At 34.7% G+C, this 18002-nt stretch overlaps 1 protein-coding gene across 2 annotated transcripts in view; it reads right to left on the bottom strand.

Annotated features, from left to right (window-relative positions):
* The window catches only part of CADM2 (cell adhesion molecule 2), a 1018247-nt gene that overhangs the window by 374014 nt on the left and 626231 nt on the right, over positions 1–18002 (bottom strand). The gene's annotated exons all lie outside the window — the stretch shown is intronic.

The raw sequence follows: 18002 nt of genomic DNA, 5'->3' as shown, positions 1-18002 counted from the left end.
ATAATTTTAGTAAATCAACTAAAGAGCTCATCAAGTTTTGATTTGCTAATTACTTCTCAATTTGATTAGAGCTGGCAGCTAATCATCTCTGGAAATTTAAAGTCAATCTTTCACTCATATTTGCGAATCAAGAAAGACTTCGATGAACAACAAAATTGGGAAGACAGCATAAAAGTTCTTTGTGTGATAACAAAGAATTAATTTCCACTTGTTGCTACAATTTTGACAATAAAGAACATTTTTCCAGGATGCTTCAACAAGTTGAATAAGGCATTCGGTGTTTGATCTTGTGCTGGAGGAGGGGAGAAAAGCAAGCTAGTTTTAGACAATTTTGTGAAGCAGCCCATGCTGAGACAGGAAGCATGCATGCTACATTAAACAAGCACAATACAATTTCAAAACCACAATCCCAGTTTTACGGTCAACAGTAGTTTGCAGAAGAAATATCTGCCAAGAAATTGAACCGTGAACAATCAATATTATAATTGTTTTTCCAATTAAAGCCAATCTTTTATAATCCATTGAAGAATTATTAATATATCCAAGACAATATAGCCTTGAAATGTATGCCAATGTAGGAAAAATCATGTCATAGTCATTTAAAATTCAACAAGAGGAAACATTATGGTGAGAACACCTTGAAAAAATAAAGGGAGGCATTTATCAAACGTGGGTTCTAATCTCAGTGAAAAATGTCTTTCATAGTCATTTTCTAAATACTATATTTAAATTGTACCCGATAACCAAGTTTCTTCTATCTTGGTGATTTTTTTGCTCCCATTACAATTACGTAACTTCAAACTTGCTGGGCTGTACTGCACTGAATAATGAATCATCTTTTCTATGAGATATTTTATCCTAACTACTGCCTCATCAATAGCATTTCCAAGCAGCAGCATCACAGGTAAAGTTCTATAAAAGTCTGGATAATTATCTTGCAAAATTAGATTACTGGAGCAAATAATAGGCACTTAATTTTTTCCTGAAAGCTTTACGTTCATAATTGATTAAGTTTTCAATTGAACATATTTTCTCATCTTCATCTAATTCCCATAAAAAGTGGCAATTGTCTCTTTACTAGTTTTCTTTTTTAACTTGCCATTCTATTCTTCTTCCTCATTACGAGGTTAATATTTTTTATTTACTTCCATTTTGAGCTTTCTTGGTATTATTTTCCCTATAAAATACTTTAACATGTAAGTTGCTAATTTTAGCTGTAAACCAGTAAATCTTATGTTTGTCACTCAAATAATATCTTTAATATGCCAAATTTGGCCTTATTTCATAAGTTATCAGATATTTCCTGTTGAATATCCCTATGTAAGCAGAAATTAGGGAGAAATATTAAAAAAAAATGCAAGTAAGAGGAGATAATCCATACAACTCGGCAAAACAAACACCGGTCTGCCAGTAATCTCTGGCAAATGTATGAATGACTTTTCCTCCTTTTTAATGTATCAATTTCCATCTGAGCTCTGTGAAGTGAATTTTGAATTTATGTTCTGAAGGTCAACAAGATGGAAAGCCCCGGGATGGTAAGAAGTGTGTGCTCCTCATTTATGCCCTTGTCACTGATACTCCTGTCCCTCAGAGGCTCAAAGGACGAACATTCCTTAAAGATATTAGATATAACTTTTCTAAATAAGAACTCCAAATAATAGACTATGGGAAAAATAATCCATCGAGAATAAGAATTTAGGCTGCTTCAAGTGATCTCATTCTTGTTAGAAAATGTCCAGCACTAATTGCTACCTCTTTCCCATGAGAACTGTGTTATGAAGAACTTATTCTGGAAGCCACCATATTGTGAAATTTACTTACTGAAGTCCTATCTGTTCTGTGATGCTAGGGCTGAGAGTGTCCGGCAGAAAGTGATGTTTTATATACTGGTTAGCGGAACTAGAAAAACACTTTCTGTTACTAGTGTTATATATTTTAAAAGCAGCAGCAGCATGCAGGCATAAAAGTTGAAATGAACTAATGCAATACAGTAAAACAACATCCATTACATTTAATGCAGTGGTCCGGGTTCAAATTTAAATTCTAACATGTCTGAATTATAAACTTGGGTCTTAGTAGCTGCGTGAATATTAGGGCTGTGATCTCAGGCAAATTATTTGGTTTGACTTTTCAAATGACGTTCAGTTGAGTTGGAATAGAAGCATAATAGAATATAGATTAGGCAAAGACTAAGATGGTGTAAACCCATCTCTGAAGCCAAGGAGAAATGGAGCTCCAAATTTTCCTTAAATTCCAGAAACACCCTTACAACCAAGACAAAATCTTAGTTTGGACATTTATGACCATCATGCTGAATGTCTGCTACACATTCTAAATTAATCTCTTTGCCAATGACAAACTTTTACTTATGTATTCTCTAACATACTATCAGAATGATCTTTATCCTCTTCCAGTTTCCTCTGCTGATACCTTGCTTCCCTCAGGAAAACATCCAATTTCTTTAGTATGGTTGAATCTCTTCACGACATGGCCCCAATCTGCTTTCCCAGCCAGCCAGGCTGACACAATAAACCTCTTGCTTTTGAGGCAACAAATTTGTTACTGTTCCCTAACAATGCCATATACCGTCACCTCCAAACTGATTCATGGAATACTCACTCCTTCCTACTCTCCGTTCTGGTGAATACTTGATTATAAGATGCAGTGCTTGCTAAATGTCATCTCTTCTATATAAACATTACAACCTCTCCCATAATATACTTTTCCATAATCATCAAAAACCACTCTTACTTATGAACCTAATTATACAAGGTTATGTAAGCCTGGAATCACTTTTTTTTTTTAATTAAATCATAGCTGTGTACATTAATGCAATCATGGGGGGTACAATGGGGTGGTTTTATATACAGTTTGAAATGTTTTCATTAAACTGGTTAACATAGCTTTCATGGCATTTTCTTAGTTATTGTTAGGACATTTATATTCTACACCTAGTAAATTTCACATGTACCCTTGTAAGAAGCACCATAGATGTGGTCCCACCCACTCTCCCTCCACCCATCCTCCCCCCCCATTCCCTGCCCTCTCCCCTTCTTCTTGGGCTATAATTGGGGTATAGGTTTCATAAGAAAGCTATAAATTGGTTTCATAGTAAGACTGAGTACATTGGATACTTTTTCTTCCATTCTTGAGATACTTTGCTAAGAAGAACATGTTCCAGCTCCATCCATGTAAACATGTAAGAGGTAAAGTCTCCATCTTTCTTTAAGGCTGCATAATATTCCATGGTATACATATACCACAATTTATTGATCCATTCATGGGTTGATGGGAACTTGAGCTTCTTCCATGACTTAGCAATTATGAATTGAGCTACAATAAACATTCTGGAATCACTTTTTAAAGCAAGGACTGTGTTTTGCTTGTATATTCAACAACATTTGAAAACTTGCATTTGGTAAGACATTATATTTAGTGCTACAAATTAAAAAGTGAGAGATTTCAAATGTAAAGTCTAGGGGAAAGGAAACAGAGAAAAAAACAGCTGAGTGCCATACTTGGTGGTTGGTATCATGGTAGTGAAATGCACGGGGGGCGATGGGAACACAGACAGAGGCAGAAGACCACTGATTGGCACTGAGGCGGACACTGAAGAACAAGACCCTCCCAGAGCAGATAACACGCTGCCCAGCACTGAGCAGGTGCTCATTAGACATGTTTTGAATGAATTAATGAATAAATCGATAAATGGTAACCTGGATGCCACATTTATATTTTACGTCAAAGTTTTGCATTCTCAAGATTTTGGATCATAAAGAGATTTAGAGTTCAGGCAGGAAGATTTCCTTTTCAGTTTTATCCCTCTTCTGATTCCATGTGTCATGCCCTGTTAGGAGTGCCCGTGGTCCTCGTGCTCTCTATCTGAATAACTGAGTCAGGAATCCAGCATCCTCGGCCCCACCCTGAAATCTTTCTTCCTTTTAAAGCATCATTTGCCAGCATATCAAAATCTGCTTTAAAAGTACATGAGTAAAAACCTTATTCATTCCAAATTACCAATAAAATAACATTAAAATGTGCCTTTTAATTAAGACCAAATTAGAAGGCAAGTGACAGACCTATTTGCAGTTTCCATAAAAATAGAGGAAGACATTCAGGCACCAGGAAGGAACAATATGATAAGTCGAGAATTCTACAAGTTCACTGGACTTGAAACTTGAAATATTCAATGGCACATGGTAGAGACAGAAGATTGCTTCACTAAGTCAACAACTTTCTCTATATTTGCCGAAGGTTGGCTCTGAATTTCACACGTGGTGGTCCGTATTAGAGCAAACCTGTGAATACAGTGTACAGTGAAATGTGTAGGTGAGAATGATGGCTAAGTCCCTTTGCAAAATTTCTAGTGATTGTAAACTACTGTAACACATCTTTATTTTGCATGTTTCTTATCAGAAAGTCAGCAACTTAAAATTACAAATTTATGTTCCAGCTGATTGATACAATATACTGCATGAAGAACTTGCCAAATGTGTGTCTGCGACATATGTACACACATACACATATAAAATTACATCATTCACGAAGAAAAGGATTCTCCAGAGGCACATATGGTAGTTATTTGGGGAAAAATTGATTGCAAAAATAGCCAAAGAACATGAAATTGCACTAGCTCAATATATGTTTGACAGAAACGTCACAACCTTGTTGCTATATATTGATAGACAGACTATTTTTTTCTCAGGAAGGTATTTAAAAAATGATACAGATTGGAGCCAGGAATTCTGTGAAGATATGTGCACTTTCTTTTAAAATTAGGTTTATAAAAGAAAAGAAAAGAAAGGAGAAAAGAAGCTAAACATATTGAAATAAAAAGAATCCCAGGCAATGTCGTGAGGTCCATACTCAGCCCACTAATCCCATAAACGACACAAAGGGTTTGGGACACTAACGGACACTAAAGCACAAAGGGTTTGGGATGCACGTGTTTGAAGTTCATTTCATATGTTAAGCAAAATGTTCCTTTTTAAGCAACTTGATCTGAGAGAAGAGTAGTAGCATATTTTTAATACTTTACTGAAGATATTTGGGCTTGTAGCTAGTTACTTCCTCTATGTTCTTCTCTCCTGCTTTTCTGAAAGCCGGTCTAGATTCTTGTGTGTGTGTCAAAAGCCCATACAAACAGTGTCAACACAGTTATACCTCTCATTTAAAAACAGTTGTACCTCTCACTGGGATTTGGACAAAATTTTGTCCTTTCTGTATATGTTTTATTACAAAATTCTTATCATACTCTCCCATAAATGCTTTTTTGGGAGTCATACTTAATTATGATTTTCCCTCATTCTTGTTATCAAAAAATAGGAAGATGGGCGTCACCAGTAGTTCAGGGGGTAGGGTGCCTGCCACATACACTGAGGCTGATGAGTTCAAACCTGGCCTGGGCCTGCTAAACAACAACAACAACTGTAACATCAACAACAACAACAAAAATAGCTGGGCATTGTGGCAGGCACCTGTAGTCCCAGCTTCTTGGGAGACTGATGAAAAAGAATTGCTTAAGCCCAAGAATTTGAGGTTGCTATGAGCTGTGACGCTACAGCACTCTACTAAGGTGACAGCTTGAGACTTAATCTCAAAAAAAAAAGAAAAAATTCAGTGAGAATTGACAACATTGTTACAACTACTGTTAGCTGTTTTATCATTCATTTGAAAGCTCTTTGAAAGAATTTAAATACATTTGAAATTTTTTGGCCTAATTTTTTTACTTAAATAAAACCCTTTTATTTGTATTTTTTTTTTTTCATGGAAAGTCATTCTGTCCACAGTGATTGGCCCCATGAAATAGGAAACTGAAATTCTACGAAAAGCAGGATTATGCACATCAGTGGTTCGTAACCTGGCTGCACATTAAAACTGTCTAGGAATTTTAAGAAAGGACCGATGCTCTTCTCTTAAAACTTCAGATCTAATTAGCATATGATGGAACCTGGATATTAATGTTGTTTGTGCCCTGGTGAATCTAATATGTAAACTGGAACTTTATTAGCAAATTAACTGGTAATTTAATATGGTTTGACTTTACAGATTATCTCGTTTTCATCTCAAAACCACTATGGTTCATAGTATTCTGATATAAGCATCATTATCTCCATTTTCCAATTTAGATAAATGACTCAACCATCACACTAAGCCATGGAATTAGAAGATAGTGGTGCCTGATTTGAAAAATACTAATATCATCAATGAATGATGCATCATCTTCAGCAAGTTGGATGGACTTGCTAAAGCAGGAATGCAATTATTACATAGGAGAAGGTTCCAGAAAAGTAAAGTTATAAAGTTGGAAACAAAAAGAAAAAAGAGCTTATTTTGTTTCATTTACAGCTAACAAAGTAATAACTAACAAATAATTAAATAATGGTAACAATCAGCGACAGATAGTACTCAACCATAGATAATATGATTAGTCAAGATTGAATTCTCAAAAGGAACTGAGTAAATTGTATTTATTGAGATTGTTCCTAGCTTTGGAATTGGCTATAGTTCTTGTCAAAAGATTAGATGAATAGAAAGCATACTTGACAATAATTTACTATACCAATTTCCTAAGATTCTATACTCTGTTTCTGAGCATTGCCGTCTGAATTAAATAATATTTTAATAAAAACCATACTCAAATCATACTATTTTCTATTAAGTATTCATCTAAAATTATATGCTAGCTAACATTAAATTTTCATACAAACACCACCTCACATTTTCAAGACACCATTTCCATCCAGTCTTTCATAAAGAAAAGTTTTGTTCTACTGTGACTCTAAACAAATTGTGAACTTGGAACTGGTTGTAGGCATTGGAAAATTTCCAAAATACTCACAAAACTGCACAATAATGAGTGTAATGAAATCAAGACATTTACCTTCTGGGACTCTCTGAATGGGCTGCTGTCATGGACGTAACCTAAATTTAGCTTTCTATAATTTCTACACTTATGGCTGAAATTACAAACCATATGGTGATAAAGAGAATTGGCCATATATTCAAGAAGCAGCCAAAAAGTTTTGCTTATTTCAGCCAACAAAAGTCTCTTCTATAAAGTATCTGGTCACAAAACAGCTCGTCAAATGATACATTACTCTGACTTTGGTATTATTGTTCATTTTGCCTACTTCATATTGGTAGTCATTTCAGTTTTGTAAAGAAAAATTAAAACATTAACAAAATCAAAGCTGCATCATGCATTTTCAAGTCTTTGAACTACAGGGCTAAGCTCCAGTCTGTCTGTTGGCATTTGGCAAGTAATTATGAAAGGGGAAAAAAAAGCAATTTTCATGGGATTGAAATAACACCACTATCATCTGTTGAGATTTAAATTGTGCAACATTTTGACAAAGTTATATATTTGATTAATATTGATTGTTCAAAAGACTCACTATTGTCTTTCTACTTCTAAAAATAATATCCATCACCTAGGAATTATGTCAAAAATTATTTAAATACACTAAAATTTAAATAAACCTTAACTTTTCTTCCTTTAAAATGGCGAAGCAGCCAAGTACATACACCTATAAGAAAGTAACTGTTTGAATTAAACATTAATTTTAGGAAGAAACTGTCTAAATTCTTCCTTCTCTCTTGAGTTTTTTCATCTATATTTTTAGTTCACTGGCTGGCTCAAGCTGAAGTGACATTTGTCTAAACCAGGCATCCTCCAGCTATGGCCAATGGGCCACATGCGGCCCGCCTAGGACATTTATCCTGCCTGCCGGGTGTTTTTGCCACCACTGCCTGTCCTGCTTAGCAGCTGACTGGTCCTGGGGCCGCAGTCCAGCCCTCCAACGGTCTGAGGGACAGTGAACTGGCCCCTGTTTAAAAAGTTTGAGGACCCCTGGTCTAAACTATGGAAGTTCCTATAGCTTGCTCTTTTGCAAATAGGTGAAAAAGTTACTTTAGTCCACAAATGTTAATATTTTCACTTAAATGTTGTGCACCATGGAGTCAGAATATCAACAGACTTTCATTACATTTCATTCGTTTCAGTACATGTTTATTGAGTTCTTCTGTTCTAGCTGCTGTTCTAGGTGCAAGCGATACTGTAGGGAGCTTAAGGGACTGGAGGTGCTGAGAGATACTTTTCATAGAGTGTTCAGGAGTGCCTTCCTGTGCTGGGCATGGTGGCTCAAGCCTGTAATCCTTGTGCTCTGGGAGGTCCAGGTGGGTGGAGCCCTCTAGCTCAGGAATTTGTGACCTGCCTGAGCAAGAGGGGGACCCTGTCTCTACTAAAAACAGAAAAACTAGCTGGGTATTGTGGCAGGCAAGAACCTATAGTCCCAGCTACTCAGGAGGCTGAGGCAGGAGGGTCTCTTGATTTCAGGAGTTTGAGGTTGCAGGGAGCTACCACACCAGGGCATTGCAGCCTGGGGAAACTGAGTGAGACTCTGTCTCAAAAAAAGAAAAAAAAAGAGCGATGATATTTTAACTGATACCTGAAATGAAGACTGAGCAATAGTTTGAAATGAACTGTGGTCACTTCCCAAAGGCTAGAGGAAACAAAATAGTAAGTATTGCCAACATATATGTGGTGAGTTTGGAGTTTTTGAGAAATAAAAAGAGGTCAATTTGACAAGATCACTTTTTTTTTTTTTTTAAACCTCCGAACAAATTGTTAAGAAATGTAGCCAGAGAAGTGAAATATTCCCAGACACGCCATGTGGGTACAGGAAGGAGTTTGGGTTTTTTCCCAAATTGCAATAGAAGACTATTAAAAAGCTTTAAGCAGGAGATCTGGTAGATAATTTAAAAAGTCTCTGTGACTGCTCTGTGGGGAGGGGATTATATGGAGAAATGTGATTAAAGGTGAAAACCTAATTGGCATTTTGAGATTTCAAGAGGTGAAGGCTTAATTTTATTTCTTAGTAAATCTAGTTTTAATGCCACACACACTGTTCCAACTGAGTTATTCTAAAGTAATTCTTGTTATCCATTTTACATTTCCTCTTAATGTAGAGTTTTTCAAAGTATGATCCTGGGAATGTACAAGAATCATTTGTTTCATTATCTAAATGTGCGGATTCTTTGAATTTATCTCATACCTTCTGAATTAGTGTCTGGGGATAGAACCTGAGTATATACATTTTTTAATTATCTACTCAGATGATTCTTAGGTATATGAACATTTGAGAACCATTATTCTGGGAAGCAACTGCTTTAACACTATAGAGATGGCAGTGAGGCCAGGTTAGGCTCAGATGGAAAAGGATCTTTGAATTGAGCTTTGAAGGAGAGGTCAATATGTGACTTGGAGGAGAGTAGGGGAAAGATCGTTTCCGTGCAACAAGACACATTATTGAAGGTGATCAGGTATGGATCAGAATGGAAATCCCTCATGATGAGATATCAGGATATTAAGGAAATAGAGCTGGAGTAGAAGAAAGAGACTGACCCAGGAAGTGTTAGAATTCCCGAAATTGAGAAATGTACAGAGAGTGACAAAAGTCAAGATTCTTAGATTCTCACATAAGCAACATTCTTGTGAATAATAGAGAATAAAATATTATAGGGAAAATGTGTTGTAAACATCTGATGGATCAAGAACATTATACTTGTTTTACTACCATTTATTATTCATTCGTATCGCGGGTAGTAAAGTCTGGTCACTACCTAGACGAGGCAAAAGATAAACAAACAACAAAAACATTAATGAACACTTGACACAAATTAATTTATTTGAATGTCATTAACCACTCTGAAAAATGCATGCTTTCCCTAACCCACACTGCACATGAGGAGGTGAGACAAATAAAACAGACTATGTAACCAAGCTGCTCATCTCGAACCAACTCTGTTATGTGATTGGCCCATTGTGGACCTACTGTGCATATGCAGTGATGAGAGTTTATATTAGCTGGACTTTTGATAATGTATACTTGACTTCTGTTCAGAAATTTGCCTGAAAAAAGTTTTTGTTTTCTTTTTCTGAGACAGAGTCTTACTTTTTTGCCCTTAGTAGAGTTCAGTGGCAAGACAGCTCACAGCAACCTCAAACTCTTAGGCTCAAGTGATTCTCTTGCCTCAGCCTCCCAAGTAGCTGGAACTATAGGCACCTGCCACACACCCAGTTATTTTTAGAGACGAGATCTCGCTCTGGCTTGGGCTGATCTCAAACCTGTAAGGCTAGGTAGGGAAGCTGTTTTATCCTCTATGTCTTGTAAAATGTCCACTTCATAGTTTTGTTGTGAAGACTAAACATTAAAATATGTGCAAGCATCTAATACCATGTCTGACACCTAAGAGGCCAGCTGTGATGGCCATTGATTTACCTCTCTTCCCACTTGCAGACTGCTTTTAATTAAATACCTATTACTAGTTTATAGCAATTTGTACCAGCTCACCTATGACATTTAACCAATTCAGACATTGTTCTCAGTGTTATGGACTAGGTCACTTTGTGTGCTCTGTGCCATCAATATTTGTCACGTTTCATGTTAATTGTATGACTTTACCATCTTTTTTGTTTTTTTAGCAGACCTCATCTACCCTTTTTTTGACAAACTTGGTGTTGTATTTCTCAAATAGAAATATGCTTCACTTTTAAACAGAATGACAATTAAGTTTTATTTTCCTTTGTGCTATCCATAAAGTGCTAGCAAGAATGTATTCCAAAGAATCTTTGAAATGTTCCATAAATTCCATAAACACATATGATTGTGTATGCTAGTTATATCTATAATATACTAAAGTTGAAAAAGATTACTTTATATGAATCCAAATTAACTAATATTTTGTGTAGAATGATTTTTAAATCATAATTCTGAAATCCAAAATAAAGCAAGGTCTAATTTCCAATATAATTTCAAATATGCCCACTGTAGTATGTTTGAATCCTGGTTAATATGCTACATGAAGAGATTTAAAACAATTTTGGAATATTAAAGATATTATACTTCTAGGAAATATTTTAGAACTTTTCATTTTAGTTTCAGAAATATGTGGAGAAAAGAATACAAAGGTCAAAGAATTACCCCCACATTAGACATATCTTTTAAAGAACTATGTGGATTCAGTTAAGATATTCCCGTACAATCCCTCTGTAAGCTTTTACTATTACTTTCTACAGGATACCTGCTTAAGTTAAATGTATAAGTATTTATACAGGTAAATCATGCAGATAAATCCTATAGCTGGCAAATGCACATATGGTGAGAAAGAGAGAGAATAAGAGACTACAGACATACATCCACATTACAGATACCTGTGATCTGTAAATAAAATCTGCAGTGGAGTATTAGGAGTTAATATGCTAAGATCCTCCTTAAATTGCAGGAGTGAAAAAGATGTCACTATATTTTTTGTTCAGCAGTAAAACAGAAATAAAAAGAATGTAAAATACTTGGGCTTGATTGATATACCAACAGGAAGACTAAACAGAGCGGCAAGTAACAGCTGTAAATAACATCAGGTCCTCCTAAAGCAGAGGCACCTTCTACAAGGGCAGAATTATTATGTAATTATATCTACTTTTCCAAGTTACAAACTATTCCCTGGCAGGGATCCACTTCTTCATTCATTACGATTCAATATAATTTGAGCTGCTAAGGTAAAGAGTCTCCCGGTAGGAGGCCGCAAATGAATCCTGCTGATGCTTTTATTACTACTGATTCATACTGTTCAGCCCAACACTCAAACAACCCCAGCGCTTGGGGAAGCGTTTGCAAGTGGTTTATTTTGAAACAGAGCGGAGAACCTCATCAGGATGTGAAAATCCAAGGAATCCAGTATGAGTCAGACCGACATGCAATCATCTGGCTGTACCTGCTCCAGATTTGATTGCTCACAATTGTCCAATTCTCTAACTACTTTACTTCAATAAAAACTTTCAAAATTCATTTGCAACTAAAATGAGAAATGAACTGTTGGAGGGCTGACATCTTCTTGGGGTATATTTCTTTTTGGAGTATTTGTTTTGCTTTCTTTGGTTGTTGAATTTTTATCTCCTTTTTTTTGTACACCAAATCTAAAGTAACAGACTGTCAGAATTTTAGTTCACAAAAAAGCCATAATTATCTACATTCGAGTATCTCTGAGGAAATGATATCTTTTACGCTGTAGCTATAGAGTTGTTCATTTCATACAGTTTCAGGACATAGAATACTCAGGTGACTAAAACATTTTGGACTCAAATAGTCTTTTAAAATTATCTTATATGATTATTTAACAGTCACTATGGAAATTATCACTATTACACATCCATAGATAGTTCCTCCAGGTGAGTGTATATATGAATATACATACATATTATATGTACATACCCACGCACACACACAGCAGAGTCAGAATCTCAAAGGAAAACCAATCGGGACCCATTTCAAATTAGGGGTCTTAATGTGCATCTCTGAAGGAAGGTGAGATACTTTCTGAAAGAAAGAAAATTACAAAGCCAGAATCTCCATTGTTTGGGACTGAGTTATATTTTTTAATCAGAAGGTCATTTTCATGACCTTGTGAAGGTTGACCATAAGTGCCAGACACAAGATTTCTGAATACACAGAAAACAATGAAGAGATATTTATTAAAAACATTTTAATGAAAGTTTGCTGCCATTTTAAAGTGCTGCACAGGCTTCTCTTGGAGCCTTTTGCTAATGTTAATGAAAGCAATCTAACAAAAATTCCTACACGCTGCTCCAAGAAATGTTCCCCAGTTTCACTGAACAGACTCTGCAAACTATTTGAAGGACCAGGGCCTTTAACTATGACAGTTAAATATTCATCCAGGGTAATGGGTTTCTTCTCTGCCCTCCGTGTTTGAAGCCATGCTAGGCACTGATTTACTTTGCCAGCCGGTGGATTTCAACTTGTCTTTCATGTATCCCTAACAGTTTTTTGAAAAAGAAAGGGGAGAAAATGTAGGATCTTTCATTAACAATGGAATTTGCAATGCTAAAGGTTGGGGGGGGGAAGATATTCATAGTAATAATTACATTTCTTGCAATTTACAGATTTTGAGTTAATAAGTGGTATTTTTCAACTACTAAAGAAACCTTTAGCCTGTCAACAGTAACAGACAAAGTAATGGCTGTTTTATTGACAATTTTTAGAATATAAGGTATAATTATAACAAAATATTAAAAATTAACTGATGGGATATAAGTATTCACCCAGAAATAGCTTCCATTGCTTTCTAAGTACAAGAAGACATACTCGGTCATGCATGTCTTTTTTTTCTTTTTGAGAAAAAGAAAGATAATTACCCTTCATGAGTGAGATGTTTGATTTATTCTACTGAGGTTCATTTTATTTCATTGTAAATTAAACTGTTTAATTCAATAGTTTTAGTACTGCTGCTGAAGGGACACTAGTGATGACTAAGTATAAGTGGATAGATAAATGATATTCACATGAATAGGATGTTTATAATTATTGTCATAAGGTGAGTTGTTACTCTGATAGCATTTAAGGCCTTTCAATTTAGTTAAATCTAGTTAGAAAGTGTACTACCGTTTGAAATCTAAACAAATCACACTATGTAAAATAATAGTTCATTTATTTAGTTTTTGTTCCAAATAATTTACTAATAAATTATTAATTTCTAAGTATCTCATATATCTGACAAAGATTTCTCTTTTTCAAACACAATATATCCATATATTCAGAATTATAATTTTGCCTTTTGTCTTAATAATAGTTTTACACAATTTCAGAAATGTTGCTTTATATATAATTTTCTACTATAAATGATGATTATGTTTAATAAATAGACACAAAAGCAGAATCAAAGTATTTGTTAATTTGTAGTATTTTAAATACAAATACTCAGAGCTATACATAAAAAGTTTTAAAATCAGTGTTTCATTTTAAATTAAACCAAAACAAGGAACAACTTTATTCTAGGCTATCCCAGTACCGACTATTTTATAAATAGCTTATGGAACTCAGTATAGGGTAATAGCTTGTTATTATATAAAGTTTAAAATCACGAGAACCTTCCCCTAATCCTTAAGTTTTCATTTTCACCCTCAGCGATTGCCAGTTAATATTATATACAATAATATGCCTTCAGAAAAGTGGCGTCCTGGCTGAGGTACGCAGTCAAACTGTTCATCTCTACAAGTTGAAAGGGTACAAGGGTGCTTTTTTTTGAGAGATCTATACACTATGACAGAATGCAACAAAAGCAAATTATTCCTTCGAGTGAAATTACTTTAAAGGTCTCTATGTGGTATTTATTCACTTTTATCCATGCATCATTATTTAAGAAAATGTGTCACAGTAATTGTAGTATAAGATTAAAATATGGCAAAAAAAGATATAATATACCAACAGTAAAGGAAATAATATATAGAAATTCAAGTAAATGTCATTCCAAATTATTAATAGGTACTGAGAATTTGAGGTTCAGTTCCTAGTTAGCAAAAACTTGAAAAGACAGATGACGCATGGCACCATCGTTATTGTCATTATTTTTTTTTTAATGTTTCTTTTCTAAAATTATTTTTGTTTTATTTTATTTTGTTGCAGTTTTTGGCCAGGGCCGGGCTTGGACCCACCACCTCCACCTCTGGCATATGGGGCCAGCACTCTACTCCTTCAGCCACAGGCACTGCTCCCATCATTGTCATTATTATCATCACCCTTAACACTGTCCTCATCAAAATCGCTCCCTGGGCCGTGTCAGGGGTTGCACAGGTGGGATTAGGTATCTTACATGGACAATGTTTTTGTGTTAATCGTTATATAAATCTTGGAGAATTGTGTCTACTTACAGATAAGGAAACTGATGTTTAAATAGGACAAAAAGTTGTCCTAAAGTAAGTGGGCATTTTAGCCCACGGCTGACCTTCAGGACGCTCCTCCTCACGCCTTTACTACATGGTCTCAAAATGAATATTGTTCATAGAACAGAAACATCTCTCCAGCTGATCACTAAAAGTAGAAACAATGTGAATAATGTCCTAAATTATATCTTGCATAAATCCTGAAAATAAATTTAAGTAAAGATCAGGTTGTATGTTCTGTCCTTGCTGTGTCCCTCCACACAAGACAGGGGCACAGGGAAAGATGAGTTTCTATAAAAACATTCTATAAGGAGAAAAAGAAAAATCATGTACCAGGCCTACAACTGTCAAATAGTCTGGCTTGATAAAATGATAACATTAAGAATATGACTTCTTTAAAAATAACTAAGGTTTTGACAAAAGTTTGTCAATTTAAGCCTGAAGTGATAATTGTCTTAAAATAATCTGAATGTTTGCATTATGCTCACATTTACATTATCAACATTGAAAAAGTAAATTCTCAGTTAAACCTACATGAACAGTTGTAACAAGATAAATATCTATACAGCTATTTTAGTTAATTAGACTGCTATTCAGTGTTTTCAAATATGCCAATAAATATTAAAGAACTGTGAAAAATATGAATATTTTATTTTTAAAGTATTTCACCTTAAGCTGACATTTCTGATATTTGGCCCTGACACAATCAAAGCCATTCTCCTAGGTAGCAAGAAAAACTAGTCAAGATAAAGCAATATATTTAACTCTCATTTTCCCAAGTAAAGCGTATATTTCTAAATGATCCACAATGATTCCATAATTACTTGTTTCAGAAGAAAAACGAGACTACTGTGAAACTTCCAACAATTATATTTTTGAACTACTCAGAAAATAAAATACTCTTGAAATAATAGTTCAAAAGGGAAGTAGGAATGGGAATGTTATCTCACAAATTAAAGTTACTAGGTGATTAATGTTGTTTGAACTAAAATTTGGTATTGTATTTCAAAATTACCTGGGTGTAAGGAACAGACAGAGCAAGTTCCTACAAAACAAGTAACCCAAAATAAAGGTACTGTGGTGTCTCCCCAGCTACACCAACGGCTCTCTGACCTCACACCGTCTTAGCTAAGTACCATGCGTTCACTCTCAGCCCAGGGATACGGCACTTCTATTGTGTGCCTGCATCATTAAGTCTCTGCTACTACAATCTGCGTCTTTAGATCTGGACAGAAAATAAAAGCTAATGTTGGGTTTGACCCTTATATTATTCAAAATAACACCCTGTATGAATTGAAGATCTTTAGTAAGCATATTTAAAGTGAAAATTCATACAAGATTTTATTTGAAATGATTTAATTCACACTATAAACCTAAAAAAGATTATTGACAAGGTTAAACCTAATGCCATCAGATTAAGCCATGGAGCATTTTAGGATATGAGTAATGGTACCAAAATTTTAGCAAAAAAAAGTCCTATGAAGCTATCATATGCATTTAAAATCAATAAAACACCTTCTTACTAGTTGTTGTAGGTGGTATTTTCTCCATGGCTCTTCCCCCTCCTCCTATTCCAACCCATGCTGTGGCTTCCTTGTCCATAAGCGTACTTTACCGATATGGGGCTTGTTATTGTTACTTGTTTTGACTATTGAAAGGTGGGCATGCATGGTGGGTATGCTGTCACACCAGGAACTCCAAACCTACCTGAAGTACAATCTCAGCTGAGTCCTCAAGAACCACATAAAATGTGCAGACACATAAAATGTGTGGAAACAAATAAGTTGGAAGCACCTTGGACTTGGAGTTACTTATAACACATTACGGTTGCAATAGCTGACCAACGGCAGTTACACACAAAGAAGCTGAGGTTTTTAAAACTCTAGATAAAGGGTGGGGCCTAAGGTATGAAGATTAACATAACCATAAATATGCATGTCTGACTATTGAAATAAGTGAAGTCAATAGTTTTAGGCCAAAAATTAGTGAAGGGGAAAAGATGTTTATAATAAGTATTAAGAGGAAAAAACAACTAACATAATCTGCTAAAAAGAACTCATAGGAAATTTCATGTGATAGATAACTCTATATAAAAAACTGAAAATCAAGCAAGAGAAAAAAAACACATGATGTGAGTGAGTCTAAACGAGCCAAACTGCTCAAACCTGTTCGTAAAGATAAACTCTTTTCCACATTCTGTTCTTGGAATGTACCTTACATTTACATTTATTTAATTTACAATTTAATTTGAGAAAATGGTTTGGCGCAGAAAACACTAGAATTAAATCTGGAATTTTCTATCTCATACGAACACTTTAGGTAGAAGCTTTGTATTTAAAGACAGAATAATACTGTCTTGCTATGTCTTTTTCAAAAAAAACAATTCCCCAAATAACTATTGTAGGGGTGGTAGTGCAGGAATCTATTTATACAGTGTATTTGTAATGACTCATAATTTCTATCCATATCTAAGCATATGAAAATAAGCCATCTACCACGTAAGGTAAGCAATTGTCTGACTTTCTAATTTTCTAAGCTTACAGTTTTATGTGTATTCACATGTTCGTTTGACAGTTTTAAACGTAAATATAGACTCTCATTTTGTAAAACCAAACGAGCTCTTAGAAAAGATGTAAGCAATGGAATGCAAATGGTGTTCTTGTTGTGTAGTGTTTACTTACTTTTCACCTTGTTATCAACAAAACATGAAAATGCCAAGGTAGGCACTGCACATCAGTCTGACAACTTGTCATCATGCTCAGGCCAGTGCTGGTTTTGTGATTGCTTGATGTGTCAAAAGCATTTTGATGGATTAAAAAAAAAACCCCGAAAACCTTGTATTCATTATCCAAATCATACAATTTTCTCAGATTTCCAAAAAGAAAAATAAAAAGTTGAACCATACAACTTAGTAGAAATATTTCTCTGTCCAGAATGAATTTGACTATTTTATTATCAGTGTTCACTATTCAGAGTTGAGTAACTGCATTGAACTAAGGATGTATAAAGACGTAACATTTCAAGTATAAATTACTTCTTATTATATGTACTAAGCCAAATAAACTTAATATGAATTTAGTTCAAATTTTCAAACTTAGTTATTGCTTTTTACAGGTAGAGTGCTTATAAATTATTGACATAGGAATATCATATAACCAAAGAATTATTTTCTCTATTTCTTTAATAAATCCTTTATCTATGAACAGATATTATTGTCTTTTATTTTAAAACAACTCATATGTTTAATTTGAAAGCAGCACCTATA

Source organism: Otolemur garnettii, unplaced genomic scaffold (assembly GCF_000181295.1).
Source record: "Otolemur garnettii isolate 467f Iridium unplaced genomic scaffold, OtoGar3 scaffold00009, whole genome shotgun sequence".
NCBI lineage: Eukaryota > Metazoa > Chordata > Mammalia > Primates > Galagidae > Otolemur > Otolemur garnettii.
Note: the sequence above shows the minus strand (reverse complement) of the source record. Positions and strands in the feature narration are given on the sequence as shown.